The sequence below is a fragment of the Eptatretus burgeri genome, chromosome 18 (genome assembly GCF_056783735.1).
Source record: "Eptatretus burgeri isolate ZD-2024b chromosome 18, Ebu_testis_v1, whole genome shotgun sequence".
In the NCBI taxonomy this organism is placed as follows: Eukaryota; Metazoa; Chordata; class Myxini; order Myxiniformes; family Myxinidae; genus Eptatretus; species Eptatretus burgeri.
Genome location: NC_140978.1, coordinates 2,168,137 through 2,187,014, shown reverse-complemented (window position 1 = coordinate 2,187,014; position 18,878 = coordinate 2,168,137). Strand labels below are relative to the sequence as shown.

The 18,878-nt window shown below is 40.9% G+C and overlaps 1 protein-coding gene across 5 annotated transcripts in view; it reads right to left on the bottom strand.

Annotated features, from left to right (window-relative positions):
* The window catches only part of LOC147008467 (beta-1,3-galactosyltransferase 1-like), an 80,447-nt gene extending 69,722 nt beyond the window's left edge, over positions 1-10,725 (bottom strand). For 2 of the 5 annotated variants that reach the window (XM_085863579.1, XM_085863581.1), the window contains exons 1-2: positions 10,143-10,725; positions 781-866 (exon numbers count right to left, since the gene is read on the bottom strand). The gene's annotated coding sequence lies outside the window, so the exon portion shown is untranslated. Of the gene's footprint in view, positions 1-780; positions 867-4,165; positions 4,198-10,142 lie in introns of all 5 variants that reach the window. The other 3 variants (XM_085863578.1, XM_085863577.1, XM_085863580.1) reach the window with 2 other exon arrangements.
* Positions 10,726-18,878: the final 8,153 nt, after the last annotated feature.

Below are 18,878 nucleotides of genomic sequence, written 5' to 3'. Positions count from 1 at the left end.
CATCAGCACGAGTAATAAAAGACAATTCAAACACATTATCCTATTTGTTGAACCGTTCAAGGAGATGAACAGCTCTCGTGTCCTTTCAAGTGTCACTCGGTTGAAGCCTGTTCATGTGGGAAAGGCTAAATAAAATGAGTTCACATTCCCTGAGAGTAGTTACTCCACTCATCGAGTTAATGATATGCAGTAAGTTGCATGCTAGTAAGGGGGTTTTTTTCAATGTAGTTTTAAACCCCCTTGTGTTCATTCTGTCTTTCAGCTTTAAAGCGTTTTGCAAAAAGTTTCATATTATAATACTCACGTTGATATAAACTTTTATCAATCTTTGTGATGACTGCACACTACTCCTTTTGGGTAGTGGCTCTCAACATCCAGTGACGGTGTCTCCCCCTCATGCATCTCCCTCCTCCATATTTCCCGCAAATCTTCGTTGATTAAGCATTACAATGAGGTTATCCCTTAGATGCTTCCTGTTTAAGAAAATTGAAATGGTACAATTTTGACGAATGTGAATATTTATTCAGATGGATGCAACATCAAATGCATTCATTCGATTTTTGTCGTCATCGTTAGCAAATGCAAATTGGATCGGGGTTCAAACGTGGATTTGGCACGCTGGTTGCATCATTTCTGGATTGTAGCTTGATGCTGATGTAGTGTCCCTGCACACGGAGGTAGTAATTTTGAACTGTAGTTCAGGTTGCTGGGGACAATCACCGACTCTTTGCGAAAGAGGTTCCATGAGCTAAGATTATGTCGATTTAAAAAAAAACATACCGTATTATCTTGAACATCCACCACTGCTAGCAGATATGTCTCCAGCGTAATGTTCATCCAACGAACATTGATGTTCATGTAATGTCCTGCATGCAGAGCACTAGTTTAACCGTTTACAGCTCGGTCGAAAATTGAACCGAGATTAGAGAGCTCAATGGTAAGTAAGCTACCTCTGGACCATCTCGACAAACATTAATCTTTGTGAGTTTCCTGTGTTATGTTTTAAAGAATTGAAATCATGTACCCAGTTTATAATGAATGCTGTCCATGAAGAAGCAAGGGACAGGGGAAATATACAGTGATTTCATGCTCTGTATTAATTAAACAAAGCCTCAGTTGGACAAGAGGAGCCACCATGCTCTTTGCTGGTAGGACACATAATGCAAATGATAGGCAGTGGCAAAAGGTATCGAGGACGACTAATCTTAAAAAAAACGCTTGACATCTAATGAGGGCAAAGGACAATACCAGCCTCGCTACAAGATGGGACCTGGTCCACCAAATTGATGAGCCCGAAAGATACAGCAGGTCCAGTTGAAATGAGAATACTTGAGATAACTTTCTTTAAAACCGCAATGTTTGCCCTGATGAGTGACAGCTGAGAAAGTAACTTTAAAAAAAATAAAATAATGCAAAGTATTTTGCAACAGTTTAATGCTTTTAACTAAACAATCACTCGATTTATTTTTTTCATATTTTTACTTTTATATTACTCCACGGATTTACTAATCATCTCTTGAATATATGACGGTGTTTTTCATGAAAGGTGCACTTTTGTTCGTTGTTGCGAGTATGTACAGTATACAAGTTGCCTCCCAACTTGGTTGTAAATACCAGCACTTGTACACTGGCTCATTGTCTTATAAAGATGTGAGTGGTGAACTTTTCATCTTCATGGTTTCATGATGGATAACATCAATCAGGTTGCTGCTTGAGGTTTCACATACTCATAACTGATATTTACTCTGCTTTTAAGGCATATATCCTTATATTTTACAATGGCTTAAGGTCGGTGCTATGATGTACTAAAACCAGGATGGAGAAATATGGGAAGTGCCCCAGAAACTCAGTGGAGAATTGCACAGGTTTTGACCGAGAAGCTTCGATTCCTTAAAATTAAGCAAAGACTTACAGTAAGGTTTGATAACGATACCGTATCACTCACTGTAAAGCGTGTAGACCCACGGTGACTTGTTTATCTGTATATACTCGTATAGTCATCATCGCTTCTCTGCTCACATTTACTTTTTTGTAAAGTAACTAAAAGTGCAATTGTCACCAAATCACCCTTGTGCATTAACAAAATTATTTTGTGATAAAGCCCTAATATATTCTCAGACAGAACATTTCTCTTGATCTTACTCTTTCAGAAAGGAAATACGACAACACTGGAGATCAGAAGCAGAAAAAAATGATAATTTTCATCCATTTCCTGTGTGGAGAAATGTTTGTCCTGAGATATTTGACATTTATAAAAAAAAGGATGTCGAAAATGAACAGCCCCTTTAATGTCCCTGCTTCAACAATACCACATTTGCTTATGCAGCGCAATTGAGAAGCACTGAAAATCGATGTAGAGTAAGCCTGGAGAATAAATGCACAATCAGCAGGCAGGCGACAACCTTAAATTTCAAACCTTGACGTTGATTCAAATCAATCCTGGAATTACTTCTGCATTAATAATCACTCGGCATGGTTGTGACAGCTCTTGTTTTTTTCGTGTGTGTATGCCAATGTAATCCGGGTCACAAGGTAAGGGCAACCTACAGACAGTTGTTACGTTAACTTCCTGAACAACGAAAAACTGCAGTTACCCCTTTCACCTTTTGAGGGTGAACTCACCGCACTATACGAGATAATACCCACAAATAAAAGGCTACAACTGGAAATTTAGGAGGTGAGCAAGACGATTGCTTTGTGGATAAGGACACGCTATCTGTATTACAAGGCTACCTGATAACGCAGGTGACCACATGCAAGAATTTGTTCATCATTAGCAAATGCGCAAAGATTTGTTATAATTTGTCAGAATGAGGCAGGTGTCTTTCTATTGTCATGACCGCAAAAGTAGGTTTAAATACTTTCACTAATACCCCAATACGCTGTGCAAGATCTGTTTCTTTCGAAACGACATTTCAACAAGATCTATAGCAAGGCACGGGCTGTTAAAAATAACTTTGTCGAAGCATATTCAATTAATGCTTCATTACAAAAACACATACACAATTTAAAGCATGTGATTAATCGTATGATAAATCATTACATTAATTATGGTGAGCGAGGGTTCACAATCATTTTGTCATTGCGCCCTGTTCAAGGTGAACTCATCCACCATGCCTGAGCGTCTAAGCAGCGAGCAAACATTTTGCATGAAATGTAATTCCATTCTAGATCCAATCAATGTTGCATTGTGAAGGTGTTTTTTTTTTTATTCACAATGCAAATGTGATATTCTGAATCACTTCTCACTATATTTCCAGATATTATTTGGTTTACAATATTCAGCATGGCTAATACTATAGATTTGTGCACAATGACATGGATGGAAAAATAACTATCCCAAAGTAAATTTCTGAGTTTATGCGTATTCTGCATTTTAAAGAAAAAATTGTTCAAGGGGGCAATGAACAAGTTGTACAAACAAAATAGGAGGAGGAGGAAATTGGGACCAGGCTCTGTGCAGAGCGTTGGTGCCGCTTCAGCAGTCTCCTTGGCTATTGGGCACAATCCTGGATGGATCACCAGTCACCACTCCGACACAGTATACCAACATGCTGGCACTCATTTTGCCGACCACCGCAGGATGACAGGCCAAGTTAACCCCACCTGATATTAATTCAACAGAAGAATGGGATTTGTACTCAGGACCCTTGGATCCAAAGCCCACCACCCTAACCATTAAGCCAACCAACACCAGGCATAAACAAAATAGGCAAACACAATAGTCCAAGACATGTTGATCTTTTTTTTTTGTATACCTTGTCAAGGCTCATATGAGAGCTAACACACAACGCACAGCAAGGGAGGCATGAGACAAGAGGGGCGGGAGTGGGAAGGACAACACAGTAGGGAACAGAGACATTTGGAGATCTGTGGAAGGGAGAGGGATGGGGTGGGGAACATGGGGTATACAAGATGGACATTACAGGGACTTTCAGGAAGGAAAGCAGGGAATTTGAAGGATGTGCACTTGGGTGGATTATCGGGGGTAAAAAAGATCGAGGATTTGGATGGGGGATGATAAGAGGTGGTGGTGAACAGCTGTTTTGAAGGCCTGGAGGGAAGAATGGGAGTGAACAAAGTGAGGGAGTTTATTCCAAAGGCGGGAAAAAAGAGGAATGAAAGAGTGAAGGTGAGCAGCGATTCGTGATTTTGGTAGTTTTACCAGAAGAAGGTTGTTGGCGGACCTTGAGCACCCTGAGAAAATATGGCGGGGACAAATCACAGACACAGCAGGGGGGGCGGTGTGAGACCGGAGAGGAGACGGTAGAAGACAGGATATATTTCAATATATATAGGTACATGTGATTTGTAAGAATATATAAATGTATTTCATCATTTAAATAAATGTATACACTGTTATAGTGTACTTTTTGTGTCCTAGACTATTGTGAATATCTCATTCGTTTAACTTTGTGAACTTCTTCATTTGTATGCAGCACAAGGCTGTGGGGTGGCATCATTGGCTGAGGGTGCGGCTGTGCTGTTGATGGAATGCGCTCCGTTGGTTAGAGCAGAGATTTGGGAATTTGGCCATGGTGTCAGTGATAGCTCACCTTATTGTCCACCAAATAGTAGGGACAGCACACACATTGGTGAATCAAAGGATATCTACAAAACATAGATAATTATTGATGAATCACCCTGCCTGTAAAACACCGGAATGACAGTTTATAGCTGGGTCAGGATTCAAACTTAGGCTAGACAGTTTAGAGGCGAGCATGCGTATCTCGAGGACATCCTGCCAGTCCCACTTTGTGAATGCTCCACATACATGACATTGATGGACTGTCTCATTGATTGACACATCATCTGGAAAGTATTATCATCATTAGTATGTCAAAATATACGAGAAATAGAACTACAGTACAACCCAACTTCTCAGGTCAAAAAAGAAAAAAAATCCAAAGCATGGGAATTGAACCTGCAGACACCAAGCAGACAATTTCCAGGACACTGAAAAAATGAATCAAACCTGGAAATTTAAGTCTTTTGTTAAGCTCAATTCTTTCGATTTTCCAATTTGGCAGGCAGGTGAGCATCAACAGATGAGATACCTGTTGAGTCCTGGTGAGGTGAGGTGGATATCTTCAATTCACGGCTTTTAGAAATGGGTGCAAAGGCATGCACTCCAACTTTGGTAATCCAATAATTAACGGAATAACAATGATATTAATAATGATAATAATGCTTGTGATAAAAGCAATCCTCGAGCCATCTTAAGAAGGCTTTCCTGTGTACATTCAAATGTGAACAAAAGCTGACCAAGAGGTTGATGGCTTGATTTTCAAAGTAAAAAATAAATGAAAACCAAACTTTGATTGTTCAGTGCAGAAGAAAAAAACATGTTGTGAAACGATGCCAAGTGTCAAGATTCAAGGAAAATTGTCTGAGAAAGAAAGCTCTGCCATTTACTTTTACATCAGGCCACAAACTTAGTGATTACCACTGGTAAAATATATGGTGAGATCTTTCTTAGGAGTGTGCCTTCAGGTAAAACTTTGGTAAAAAGTAATTCAATTGATTGGGCAACTATTGTCACAGGCTATTTTTGTGAGCTTTTGTCGTTTTTCAGATGATTACACAACCAAATAAGATAAAATTTCGTCACACCAGGTATATTTTGCTCAACATCTTGGCAGACAATGCAGACAAATTATATTTTTATTTTTGACCAGATGTTTGTGCCTTTGGCAAGTTAACTTGTATATTACTAAAAACGTTTGATTCAACCTTCGTTTCATCTCTCTCATGATAGTTGGTGGCAGGAAATTGTGCGTGTGTGTGTGTGTGTGTGTGTGTGTGTGTGTGTGTGTGTGTGTGTGTGTGTGTGTGTGTGTGTGTGTGTGTGTGTGTGTGTGTGTGTGTGCGCGCAAGGTATATCCCTTGCAGTGGTTGGAATTCTCACAATCTCACCACTTGAAAACCCATTAAACAGCAGCCGTTCATCATTGATGGATTCTTGCATTCAAGTGCGATGAAAGCAAATTGTATAATTACCATCAATATCTCTCAATGTCCAAAGTTACAATTGAATATGGTGATATGACAATTTCCAGGAGGAACAAGAATCTCCACTTGGAAGAGTGTGGATGAATAACTAAACATGAGAAAAGCGATCATACAATCACACCGCTGCTGTCGTGTTAGCGCACTTTCCCACAGAATTCACACTTTGTGTATCTGAAATCCTTTCGTGATGTGTATAACGAACGTTGCCAAAAGCCGTTTGCTGTGTTTGGTATAATGTGTCAAGTTCATTCTGCAGGATGTTTCAAATGCTTTTCCCATCACCGACGATGGGGGTAAAAGTAAGGGTAACATCCGTGCATGCATCTGTGATCGTGTTAAATGGGCGCATCTCTCCCACGTGGTATGAATGATAAAATAAAAGCGTAGGATCGTGAGATAGAATAAAATTGATTGCACCTAGGTTACGAGCAACTGAGAATCCTGCTCATTAATATACAGGCTAACGGTTCTGATTGGAGATATCCCGAGATTCAGGTGGAGATATCCGAAGATGATTCTTGCTGGAGACAACTATTACAAATTCGGAAAGAGATACGTCAATGTTTTGGTTGGGGATACATAAAATTTGGATACAGATAGCCTGTAATTTCACGAGAGACAACTCCATATTTTTGTTGGACATGAACTGAGATTTGGATAAAGATAGCTAGAATTTTGGAAGAGATAGTTCAATATTCTGGTCAAACATAACCAGAGATTTGTATACAGATAGCTGGAATTTTGAAGAGATAGGTCAATATTCTGGCTATAGATAGTCCAATATTCTGGTCAATAATAACCAGAGATTTGGATAGAGATAGCTGAAATTTTGGAAGAGATAGTTCAATATTCTGGCTGGAGATGACCAGAGATTTGAAAAGAGATAGCTGGAATTTTGGAAAAGATAGTTCAATATTCTAGCTGGAGATGACCAGAGATTTGAAGAGAGAATGCTAATTTTGGAAAAGATAGTTCAATATTCTAGCTGGAGATGACAAGAGATTTGAAGAGAGAAAGCTAATTTTGGAAAAGATAGTTCAATATTCCAGCTGGAGATGACTAGAGATTTAAAGAGCAATAGCTGGAATTTTTAAAGTGATAGTTCAATATTCTGGCCAAAGATAACCAGAGGTTTGAATAAAGAAAGCTTGAATTTTTGAAGACATAGTTTAATATTCTGGCCGACGATAACCAGAGATTTGGATACAGATAGCTGTAATTTCGGAGGAGACAGTTCAATATCATGGCCAAAGACAACCAGAAATTCTGATCGAGATCGCTGAAATTTTTGAAGAGATGACCAGACCAGAGATTTAGATACAGATTACTGAAATTTTTTAAGAGAGAGTTCAATATTCTGGCCGAAGATAACCAGAGGTTTGGATACAGAAAGCTGGAATTTTTGAAGAGATAGTTCAATATTCTTGCCAAAGATAACCAGAGATTTGGATACAGATAGCTGGAATTTCAGAGGAGAAAGTTCAATATCATGGCTGAAGATAACCCGAAATTCTGATTGAGATCACTAAAACATTGGAAGAGATGACCAGAGATTTCAATACAGATTGCTGAAATTTTTGAAGAGATAGTTCAATATTGTAGTCGAAGATAACCAGAGATTTGCATCCAGATAGTTATAATTTTTGAAGAGGATAGTCCAATATTCTGGCTTGACATGACCAGAGATTTGGATACAGCGAGCCTGTAATTTCAAGAGAGACAACTCCATATTTTTGTTGGACAAGAACCGAGATTTGGAGAAAGATTGCTAGAATTTTGGAAGAGATAGTTCAATATTCTAGTTAAACATAACCAGAGATTTGTATACAGATAGCTGGAATTTTGAAGAGATAGTTCAATATTCTGGCTATAGATAGTCCAATATTCTGGTCAATAAGAACTAGAGATTTGGATAGAGATAGCTGAAATTTCGGAAGAGATAGTTCAATATTCTGACTGGAGATGACCAGAGATTTGAAAAGAGATAGCTGGAATTTTGGAAAAGATAGTTCAATATTCTGGCTGGAGATGACCAGAGATTTAAAGAGCAATATCTGGAATTTTGAAAGAGATAGTTCAATATTTTGGCCAAAGATAACCAGAGGTTTGGATACAGAAAGCTGGAATTTTTGAAGAGATAGTTCAATATTCTGGCCAAAGATAACCAGAGGTTTGGATGCAGAAAGCTGGAATTTTTGAAGAGAGAGTTCAATATTCTGGCTGAAGTAACCAGAGATTTGGATACAGACAGCTGGAATTTCAGAGGAGACAGTTCAATATCATGGCCGAAGACAACCAGAAATTCGGATTGAGATTGCTGAAATTTTGGAAGAGATGACCAGAGATTTAGATACAGATTGCTGAAATTTTTGAAGAGAGAGTTCAATGTTCTGGATGAAGATAACCAGAGTTTTGGATACAGATAGCTGGAATTTCGGAGGAGAAAGTTCAATATCATGGCCGAAGACAACCAGAAATTCTGATTGAGATGGCTGAAATTTTGGAAGAGATGACCAGAGATTTAGATACAGATTGCTGAAAACTTTGAAGAGATAGTTCAATATTGTAGTTGAAGATAACCAGAGATTGCATCCAGATAGCTTGAATTTTTGAAGAGATAGTTCAATATTCTGGCTTGACATGACCAGAGATTTGGAAACAGGTAGCCTGTAATTTCACCAGAGACAACTCCATATTTTTCTTGAACATGACCAGAGATTTGGATAGAGAAAGCTGGAATTTTGGAAGATATTGTTCAACATTCTGGCCGGAGATGATGAGAGATTTGAATGGAGATAGCTGGAATTTCAGAAATGATGGTTCAATCGTCAGGTCGAAGATATACAGCCAGAGATTTGGATGGAGATAGCTGGAATTTCAGAAATGATGGTTCAATATTCTGGCTGGAGATGACCAGAGATTTAAAGAGCAATAGCTGGAATTTTGAAAGAGATAGTTCAATATTCTAGCTGGAGATGACCAGAGATTTGGATGGAGATAGCTGGAATTTCAGAAGTGATGGTTCAATATGCTGGTCGTAGATAACCAGAGACTTGGATACAGAGAGCTGGAATTTTGTTAGAGATAGTTCAATATTCTAGCTGGAGACAACCAGAGATTTGGATGGAAACAGCCTCAGATTTTGCTGATGATATCCCCGAGATGCTTCCTGAAAAGAATCCCATTTCCGAGCTGGTGATAACTGAGCTCCATGCAGCATGGCCATACACCGGCCGAGCTGAATATACAACATGACATCAATCGCTGAAAGAAGAAGCAGGCAGCACCAGGACAATAAAGCAAAGATTAAAACTGTACAGAATCCAAAACAGTATTTTGAAAATGGCATTTGAAAAAAAAAAAAACAGAAAAAGTCATGAAATTAAGTCGCGTTCTCCTGTTATTTAGAATTCATAATGTAGTCCCGCAACGGCATTTACGATGTAAATTATTCCGACTGTGAACGCCACGGGTAACGTATCGTTTTCTCATGGAATACATACTATTTAGTCTTTCACGAGCACGAGTTCGTGTGGAGATCGGACACGTTCAGTTGTAGTTAAGCACCGCAAAGATGATGCGTATCATTTGGCAAAAGGCGAGCGCAATGAGCACATCCGAGGTACCTGTGCTTTCCAACGAAGCTTTGACTTTGTCCATGGACAGCAGCCGATGCAAAGACGGATAAAGCTTGTCTTTTGGTTGTGGTGTTTTTTATTTTTGCCTGTAAACAATCATGCATTTGCATTCATGTCATGGTCAAGCGTTTGCTGCCTTGGCTATTTAAGCGATACCTCCGAGGATTCCCTCGAGTCATCATTTAGACACCTTTATGTGCGGCTTGTCTGAAGGAAAAAAGGAAAGCTTCGGTTTTGGTTTTGACGCCAGTACGTTGGCGCAGGGACACTTGAGCTTCTCAAACGCACTTGGGACGTCCTGAGGATTAGGGATATCAGGGGTAGAGGAGGATTGTACCCGGGTAGCATGGAAGGGGTGGAGGGTTGTGAGAAGGGGGCAAAAGGAACCGAGTTAAGAGGAGAAAAAGTACACACACCGTAACGGTGTGCGACCACAGATAGTGTTTGCAGGGTAGGGGACCATCGTGACCGTGGCGGGTTCAGGGCTCGTACCTGGGCTCTAAAGCTCAAGGAGTGGTGACCGCAGTCAGTAGAATCGGCCTGGAGCTGGGGCGGTTCGGAGAGCGCCACGGACATCGATGGTATACTGGGAGTGACAGCCGCTCGTCCGTGCGGAGGAGATCCGGGAAATGGGAGCGAAGAGCGGATCAGGGAGCGTGATAAGTGATGAAGAGAAAAATAGTGAGATGGAGACACCGAGCGAGACAAAGTGAGGAAGGGAGGGAGGAAGAGGTGTGCACTGGAAATGGGAACATGCGTGCGCTGCTCGGGGACGAAGGGCCGGGCGGACCGGCTGCGATCGCTGCTTCTACAGCCCCGCCTCGCTATCTGCCAGACACCCCTATAGGGACTCGACCACTGTGAGCTCCCGTTGACCTCTCTCCAACAGCAACACAACCTGAAATCATCACCATCACTGTGGAACCTCCACAACACAACCAGCAGAAACATCACAAACACCTTCACCACATCACTACCATTCATATCACCGTCAGTACCTCAATCATCATCAACACTTACAAATACAGCACCACACACTTCACCACAAGCATAATCACTACCACTATCACCACCACCTTCATGGTAACCAATATATAGTATATATACATGCTCCATTTTTTCTTTACCATCACAACATAAAAACATCACCATCACCATCACCATCAATAGAAGCTCCATAATCAGCACCAGCATCATTCCCATCAACAGAAGATAATTATTTTCCATCATCACTGACATCACAACAACCCCTGAGATCATCTACATCGTCATCACTTCCACAAATCCCTTCACCAGTAGACCTACTATCACTATACTACCCCAATCACCATCAACACTACCTTTCACCACTTACACCACAATCATCCCACTCTAACCACCGCCACCTCCTTCATCGCTGCTATCTGTACCATTATTTTCTTCACCGCCAACACAATACCACTGCAAGTATCAGTCACCATCACTAGAGTTTACATTACATCTGCATCACCGAGAACAACAACCACAATCCCCACCACCTGCATCATTACACGCTCACTACCATGATCGACACCATAACAATCATCAACAGCCTCGACATCACTACCTCCACCACATCCCTTTCATCCTTCAGGCTTTGTACATCTCGTTATTCATCCATCACGACACACAGACACCAGCCACGTCTTCCTGACACTTCATTCATCCTCATTTTACCACCTCCTCCGGCACGCTATAGGCCGAGCTACACATAGCCAACACCCTGACTCCTCCATTACCACAACCACAAATAACAACCTTATCTTCTCTTTCACCTCAACGCGAACGCGTGCTCACCACTCTCGATCACCTCGTCAGTCATAACCCCTATTTTTCGAAGTGGGATTCTAACCTCCACGGCCAGTGTTCCCGTTGCTCTCACATCGCCCAGCCCATTGTTGACCATTACACGCGTATCCTCCAACGTCCCTCCATGTCTCTTTCATTCCCACAACGCAGTTAATCTCGTCCGTTGGCACCTCCTTCGGTCCACCCAACAAAGAGTCAGAACACCGGCAACATCATCCCAACCGAGACCTCTCACAATCAGAATGTATATATATATATATATATATATATATATATATATATATATATATATATATATATATATATATATATATATATATATATATATATATATGTATATATGTATTGGGTGGTCACTAGATGACCGTTATTCTCAGGTTTTCCGTCTGTCTGTTTGTATGTAATGGACAGCTCTGGAGGCCAGAGGAGTCAACCGATTTTGATGAAACTTGACTGGTAGGTTCATACCAGGATCTAGTTGTATGCTTTTGAGCACCGTTGCTATGGACGCCAAGCAACGGGACTTTGAATGTTTTGAAAAAATCCTAAAAATTTTTTTTTTTTTTTTTAGAAAATCAAAAATCGGCTTCCGCGCTTTTATGCGCACTATAATCAACCTCTTTGTCAAAAAATTTCAGCCCGATCCGTCAAAAAATATGACTAGTACACAATTATATAGTGATCACCCATGTCACCTACCGGCTTGTGTATATATATATATATATATATAGATATATATAGATATATATATATATATATATATATATATATATATATATATATATATATATATATATATATATATATATATATATATATATATATATATATCAAACATTGTTTAATCATGAGTAATGTGGGTAAGTTTACCTAAGCCACACACAGCTGCCCGATGAGGTGCGTAAAAAGGACAGCATCAGGTGTAATGTACAGGTGTGTTTGTGTGAATGGGAGAGATTTTGATTGATTGATTTACCAACACACGTCACGTGCTCGTGAGGATTGGTGTTGATTGCTGTACAACTTCACGCAGGACAAATTGTGTGGCTCGGGTCAACCAGGAGCCGCAATTGTTCGGCTTCCAGCGATGGCATCGGAAGACCACTTTGATCGAAGTTGAACGCACAGTCACGTGGTGTGCGTGTTTAGCCGTTAGCGCGTTTACCTCGGCCGATTTTACTCGCTTTCAGGTGCGGTGCGACAAACTCGCGCTCCTTTATCGGAAACGAGTGTGATGTGAAAGAGGGAAGGAAGGGTGAGGGTGAGGGTGAGGGTGATGTGCTCTGAGACTTCATGCCGTAGAGCACTGGAGTCGTGCTGTGAAGGCGCGAACGGGGGGGGGGGGGGCTGCGTAATATGTGTTAAGTGTGCCGAGATGCGCTCGAGTAGGACGGGGTGGGAGATGGTTTGTGAGACCGCACGGCCATTAATGGGGAAACATCGAAAATCAGAATTGCTCTTTTTAATACACCGTGTATGTACTGTGGCTCTGGCTACGATCACTGTCCCCTCTGGGGGTTCACGACACGAGGGATACACTGGGGATTCATGATGGATCATGGTACACTTTTGTGACGTTGCAAAAGTCTTTACAACGTGTTGAAGTTTTGGAAAATTTTGAGAATCTATTTGTAAACTTTTTTTATTATTATTTGATTCAGTGTCATCGAGCTTAATTATTTCCACTGCTTTAATTATTTATTTATTGTGTGCCCTGAACCGCTTTTTCTCAACTGAATACAGGTACGACGCATTCGGTAACGGAGGGACGTGTGAAAAGTTGCTCGCCAAAAATCAAATAATAATGTTGTTTCGCTTGCATCATTTTTCTTTTGCTTGCTGGTTGCATCATTTTACTGGAAGCGCAGCTGTGCCGCTAATGCAGTGCCCCTGTTACCTGGTACTCATTTTAGTACCTGTAACCCGGTAAGGATGAAACGGGCTGAATCAGCCCACCTGGTGTTATTTCAGCTGCACGACAGGTACTCAAACTCGAGACCCTAAGATCTTAAGCCAGGCACATAAACCGCTATGCCAATCCCAGACTTGATTAAATAATGAAACCTTTTCTCTATCTTTTTGTACAAGTTTGACTGTTTTTCTTTTTCAATAAACTTAAGGTTTTGTATTTTAATCCTCAAACTGAAAAGTTTATATTTTTATAATGTCCAAATATGTTTATTTTCAATCTTTTATCCGCTCCTCATACATGAGGCGAGTGTTATTCAATGCTTGACCCTCTCTCTAATCATTATTCCTTTCATCCCGAGGGGCCCAGACAGAGTGAGAAACTATGTCTACCAGAGATGATTAATGCTGCAAACCAAGCAGGAAGCAATGTGAAATTTGGCCATAATAGGGGCACGCAATGGGGTATTTCCTTCCAAATAGCATGATGGGATCATTGACGTCCACAAACATGTGCTAGCAGATATAAGACAGCTGGCCTCATGTCCCCTGACAAGAGGACAGCTGACTCCAGGAAGGAACATACTGCCTGTGAAGCAGCAGGATGGCAGTATGTGGTAATATCCAACGTCCTCGGGAACCCGGCTGAAAGAATTGAAAAGTATCGTCATGGGACCTGTTCAAAGCTCTAATTTTGTGGATGATACCACGAGTGAGTTTGCATCCACAAGTGAGTGCTGATGTGGCATTTTTGTATACAGGGTCGAGGCTCATGGAAGAGCTGGAACACCGAATGTACCGAACATATCAGAACAAAACGAACAGTGGGAAGAGGGGAAGGGTGTTTGGGGGGGGGGGATAAACCTTTATGAATTTATAATTAATGAACTTATCACCACTGAGTGTTCCCAAGTCAAATTGCTGACACAGCATCGTCTCCGTTGACAGATACAACTGCGATATACAAGTTACCAGAAAGAGGTGTCGCATTAGGATCAAAATCGTGATATTGTACATCTATCTCATCTGAATTTATTTCGGGGTATGGAAAATTCTCCCTTTCCTATCACTATGGGAAAATAAAATAATAAAACGTCTCACTGTCATATTGGCCACCGTTGTTAAGCACTGCTATATTTGGCTTTCAGTGTCATTTCTCTTCTAATGTAATTTGGGAACAACAAGATGAACCTAAATCAAGTCTTCGAGATGGAGCTTTGCCAATTCCCTCCTGGAAAAATCGACATCCTTGCATATACTCTCCATGGCATCGTTACCAATCACCTATTTGGGGGTTTTCTGTCAAAGTTTTAACGAATTAATGAGGCAGAACGTTTTGTTGTTTTTTTGTGATCATGCTGACCATCCGTTACCTGGCTAAAACAGTGGCGATCAATGTTTCTACAAGTGCTCACACTTGAATACAAAAAGATGTCATGTCAGCTTACTGGTTTATATCGTCTTGCTACTCGCAAGGCTGAATTTTCCAACTGGTATCCTTCCTCAATGTCATGGTGCACCTTATCAGGTCTGTCTCTGGTGCATGCTCCTCCTTCATCCCCTCGCTCATCTCAAAGGCCATCGACACAGACTCTGCTGGCGATAACGCAGTGTGTCTAAACCTCCGAAATTCTTGGAGCCGACCCACCCCGCTCTGTCCTCATCTTGCATCCAGGTACCCACTGTCCCATGGTCCTTTTGGCTTTGTCAAAAAAAAAGGCAGAGGGAGAGAGAGATTTGTACAACCTCAACCCTGTTTTGGTGATGGTCCCAGATGATATCAGTGTCCCTCTTCTCAAACCCTGCTTTTCTGTTTTTGATTCTCTTCTCGCTCGGCTCTTCAGCCTGTCCATCCCCTTTGGCCACCTCCCCTCTACCTGGAAGCCAGCTAATATCACTTGGTGTAAAAACAAATCTTTCAACGACAAACCAGAAAAACTTACTTCCAATTATAAGGAAATTAATAGAATCTATCATCACTTCTGATCTCGTCTTTCTTCGTTTAAAACAGCCTCATATCTGAACATCAATTTAGATTCTGTCCCAGTCACTCAATAATGGACATGCTATCTATCTCTCTCTCTCTCTCTCTCTCTCTCTCTCTCTCTCTCTCTCTCTCTCTCTCTCTCTCTCTCTCTCTCTCTCTCTCTCTCTCTCTCTCTCTCTCTCTCTCTCTCTCTCTCTCTCTCTCTCTCTCTCTCTCTCTCTCTCTCTCTCTCTCTCTCTCTCTCTCTCTCTCTCTCTCTCTCTCTCTCTCTCTCTCTCTCTCTCTCTCTCTCTCTCTCTCTCTCTCTCTCTCTCTCTCTCTCTCTCTCTCTCTCTCTCTCTCTCTCTCTCTCTCTCTCTCTCTCTCTCTCTCTCTCTCTCTCTCTCTCTCTCTCTCTCTCTCTCTCTCTCTCTCTCTCTCTCTCTCTCTCTCTCTCTCTCTCTCTCTCTCTCTCTCTCTCTCTCTCTCTCTCTCTCTCTCTCTCTCTCTCTCTCTCTCTCTCTCTCTCTCTCTCTCTCTCTCTCTCTCTCTCTCTCTCTCTCTCTCTCTCTCTCTCTCTCTCTCTCTCTCTCTCTCTCTCTCTCTCTCTCTCTCTCTCTCTCTCTCTCTCTCTCTCTCTCTCTCTCTCTCTCTCTCTCTCTCTCTCTCTCTCTCTCTCTCTCTCTCTCTCTCTCTCTCTCTCTCTCTCTCTCTCTCTCTCTCTCTCTCTCTCTCTCTCTCTCTCTCTCTCTCTCTCTCTCTCTCTCTCTCTCTCTCTCTCTCCAATGGTAGGAGACTGTAAATCTCAAACAAGAGTTCAGAACATTCTCCACGGATATATATATATATATATATATATATATATATATATATATATATATATATATATATATATATATATATATATATATGTTTGGCGGTAATGGCACCCTGGTGTTCAACACTGCCTGCCAAGGTCACTGCCTGCAGCAGACAAGGCCACCTTCAGACTCTTTCTAACTTCCTCCAATCCTGCAGTCAATGCAATACTGTCAATGGCACTTTCACTGTTCCTTTTCCAGTTAAGGCTGGAATCCCAAAAGACAGTGTATTCAACCCCATATTGTTCCACATCTACATAAGCAACTTATCTGATGTTCTGTAAAATTATTTCTGACTTTTTGCAGATGACTCCACATTGTGCCTTCACAGCACGACTCCCATCCTAATGACAGGCACACAACAGCTGTGCCACTCTCGACTGATCAGGAATTGATTAGATGCTGGTCTGACAAATGGAATATTACCTTCATTCCTGGAAAATGGTCTCATCCTTTCACTCTGATAGGATTGTCAAAAGAACCAATGTATCTTCCCATGGTCTGCCACTGGAAGAGGTACAGTCTTTTGAACTTCTCAGCCTCACTGTCACTCACAACCTCTCATGGGATGATCATATAGCAAAGCAAAGCTATATCGTCAGTCCAGGAGAGGTCATGACAGACTCACTGCTGGCACTCATTCGTTCCTATTTTCCTTCGCTGTGGAACCAACTTCGTCAATCTGTTCAATGTCATTCTTCTCTCTCAGGCTTCAACAACGCTGTTTGTCTGTCTCTGTCTCTGTCTTTTTATTATGAATAAGCATATGAAGTAGATCTTTTCTCCACTCATTAACCCTTCCCAAGCCCACCCCTTCCTTTCCAAGTTATTGTGTTTCCAGCCTCTCCCTCCACACAGCTTTCCGTTTGTTGGTCCATTATTGTTTCACCCCTAATTTTCCCTTCTCTTTCTTTCAGCTCCCTTCGTGCAGCCTTTGAGCTAATATCTTGCTGTTCATTCCCTGTCTCCACCTGCCCCTCCTCTTATTATGTCATTCTTCCCCTCCCCCTTTCTATCTTCACCAAATATCCCCACTTTTTATGCATCTAGAATACAGCATTCTAACAATACAAAAATCCAGCAGAACTCCAAACGGCATGTTACGGCACGTTCTAAATGGTAAAACTATGTTTTTTTTTTTATGATCGAACCAATGTGTAAACTCAGCTGTGCAACTAACTGCATTGACAATGCAAACTGCTGACGTATTATGTCTGGGTTCAATTGTCAGGGAAAAAGGATCCTACTTTAAACTGTTCTTCTGTTTCACAGGCAGTGAGTGTTGCATTATTAATCGTGCTGTGCTTGGAAGAAGTTCAGTCGGTTGTCCTAACTTTTTGCACTTGCTTGTGGATGATAGATACCTCATGACCTTGGAAAGAACAGTTGGCCTTTTGGCAGGTCCCCCATGCAGATAAAGTCCAAATTCCTGCCTCTTGCACTGTATAATTACTTGTGTATGGTGAACTTACATTTCAGTTGGTTATTTAGGAACTTCAAAAAAGTTTTTTTTTTAACGAGTGGTGGCCTTTCATAATGGGTAATGTGTTTGATGCCTACCCGATGCCGATCAAGTAAATAGATCATGTAATTTATGAGTTGCACTGTGGTATTTGAAACTTTAAGTCTTGGGAGTTTAGTCAGTGATTGAAGGCAGACTCATAATTTATAATATTAAGTTTAAATTAATACAAAATCAGATAATGGCTTCACTCATACTGGCCTGCTCCTGCTGGGCTGTTTTACCTCCTTATCCCCAGATATGTTCTGTAGCCGGCAACTTCAGTCACATATTGATTTCTTTTTATGTCAAGCCCGAGCGCAACTTCCTCAGGAGAAGCGGTTTTCAATCCTAATTTTGAGAAGAAAATGTCACATAAAGATTTTGATGATGTGTTATAGTGTTGAAACACATGTGGACATCAGAGTACCCGGTTAACGACATCAATAGTAGGTTTAACATCTTCCATTTATTCCCATCTGGCTTTTAGTAAGCAAAGGGGAAGGTCATCTTACAAAGAATCAATACAGTATTAATTAAATATAACTGGAAAATGAAATCCATAAAACTATCAAAATTGGATCTTGAGCAGGTTTATGGATTACGTCACTATTATAATATTTTAATATTTTGGTGACTGATGTCATCCATCATTTGTTGTTGTTGATTAGCCCCGGTCAGTTCTGCTCGAACAGGCCTGCGGCACGGAGATAGCCAATCGATCTCCCGGGAGTGAGCCAGAGATCCCTCGCATCTAAGATGTTGTCATCCATCAGTTGTTTCAGACTGTGTACACACTATTTAAGCATAATTCAGCCTGTGACCCTTCATTGACATGGATGAGGGAATAGTTCTGTTTGATGCTTTTCTGTTTTCATGCATCATGTGCTTCTATAACTAGAGCCTCCAACTAACCCCAAAACTGCTGCAGTGGTTGATCAATAGGTGCATGGCCAAGTTGATAATCAAAATGAACTTAAATTTTTGTTGTTGTTGTTGAAAGGTTAAGTTTTTGCGAAATTTATGTTGATTATTTTTTTTGTTAAAGTTATAAAAACATGCAGAGAAAATTAAAACCTTTTGTTGGTAAATTTAGAGCTTCAATTTACTGATCACACCTCACACTGATTGTGAATTTACTGATGATTGGTTGCCTCCATCTTGCC